Source organism: Tupaia chinensis, unplaced genomic scaffold (assembly GCF_000334495.1).
Source record: "Tupaia chinensis unplaced genomic scaffold, TupChi_1.0 Scaffold000067_1, whole genome shotgun sequence".
Taxonomy (NCBI): domain Eukaryota; kingdom Metazoa; phylum Chordata; class Mammalia; order Scandentia; family Tupaiidae; genus Tupaia; species Tupaia belangeri.
Genome location: NW_006159526.1, coordinates 2,878,594 through 2,880,499, shown reverse-complemented (window position 1 = coordinate 2,880,499; position 1,906 = coordinate 2,878,594). Strand labels below are relative to the sequence as shown.

The 1,906-nt window shown below is 51.0% G+C and overlaps 1 protein-coding gene across 1 annotated transcript in view; it reads right to left on the bottom strand.

Annotated features, from left to right (window-relative positions):
- Positions 1–1,906, bottom strand: part of RELB (RELB proto-oncogene, NF-kB subunit) — a 40,123-nt gene that overhangs the window by 7,531 nt on the left and 30,686 nt on the right.

Below are 1,906 nucleotides of genomic sequence, written 5' to 3'. Positions count from 1 at the left end.
CAGGAAGATGTTGACTGTCACAGGATCGACGATCTCCAGGTCCTCGTAGGGCGGCGTCTTGAACACGATGGCAATCTGGCGGTGCACGTCGGCCTGGGAGAAGTCAGCCCGGCCTTCCCAGGAGGTCGTGCTGAACACCACTGATATGTCCTCTGGTGGGAAAGTGAGGACGGCTTCTGAGCCCACTGGGCCCCCAACTCACTCAGCCTCCCCTCAAACGAGGGGAGCAAATGGCCCAGTGGTTGAGGTGCTGGACTCCCATGTGGTCGACCGCCGTTCAGGTCTCAGATCCTACGGCTTTGAAGTCCAGTGGTTGAGGTGCTGGACTCCCACGTGGTCGACCGCCGTTCAGGTCTCAGATCCTACGGCTTGAAACTCACGCTGGGTGCATGCATGTGCATGCGTGTCCAAAATCCCAAGAGGAGAATGGACGAGAAGGGATTGCAGTGTGGCCATCCCCCTGGGGGGTGGGAACTAACCATGGTGGCCACAAACTTTCTGTTGAACATCTATGGTGTGCCAGTCACTCGGTGTTTTATATATTTTTATCCATAATATCTCACTTTTTTTTTGAGAGAGAGATATTTTTGCTATAGGATACATGCACTCACTGGAGAGACAGACAATGAGAAACCGTCCTCTGTGGGGGACAACGTGAGCAGACCGCGTTGTGCAAACCACATAGGCACAGTGCGCGGCTCCTGTCAGCGAGGGAATGTCAGGGACCCTTCTAAGTCCCCTAATGCCAGCCTAGAGCCAACTTTATAAGTAGACCTTCTGAAGGACAGTAGTCTCAGATCTGCTATGTTAATTGTACACCCACTTTTAAGACGGGGAAACAGAGACCAGCAGTTAGTGTAATGGCTATGTCGCTGGACTCCCATGTAGTCGACCGCGGTTCGAGTCCCGGACCCGGTAGTTTAAACTCATGCCGGGCATGTGTGCGTGCGTGCCCAAGATCCCAAGAGGAGAACGGAGGAGAAGGGATTACGGCATGGCCATTCCCCCTGGGGGGTGATTTCTCACTTTCTGTCTCTCTGTCTCTGTCTTTCTGGCGAGCACACGCACCTTATAACAAAAAAACTTCTCAAACAAACAAACAAAAAATAGATGGGGAAACAGAGAAAGAGAGAAAATGAGAAAACAAGCTGCCAGATCCAGGACTCAAACTGTGGTCAGCCAAGTAGGAGTCCAGCACCCCAACTTCCGTGCCACTTGCCAACCCCCAGGTCATTTATTTATTCATCAGAGCTTTAGGAGAAGCGCAACTTGTGGCAAGCTTAGCGCAACACCCTGCCCTGCCGGAGCCATGAGCGAGCGCACGCGCCCTATAGCAAAAACCTCTCCCCCCCAAAAAAAGAAAATTACGCTGGACCAGCAGTTGGTGTAATGGCTATGTCGCTGGACTCCCATTTGGTCAATCGCAGTTCAAGTCTCGGACCTAGTAGCTTAAACTCACGCCAAGTGCATGTGCGTGCATGCCCAGGATCCTGAGAGGAGAATGAAGGAGAAGGGATTGCGGCGTGGCTATCCCCCCTTGGGGGTAGTTTTTTGTCTCTCTGTCTTTCTGTCTCTCTGTCTTTCTGGCAAGCGCATGCACCCTATAGCAAAAAAAAAAAAGAAAGAAAGAAAGAAAATTGCACTGGATATGTGTGCATGCGTGCTCAAAATCCCAGGAAGAGAATGGAAGAAAAAGGACTGTGGTGTGGCCATCCTTCCTGGGAGGTGATTTCTCACTTTCCCCCTCTCTCTGTCTCTCTCCAGCAAGGGCATGTGCCCTTTGACAACAAAAAGAAGTAAAAAATGAGACCTCTCCACTCTTGGTCCACTCCTGGAATATATAACCAAAAATTTTTTTGGAGAGGTTTTTGCTATAGGGTGCATGTGCTTGCCAGACAGACAGAGA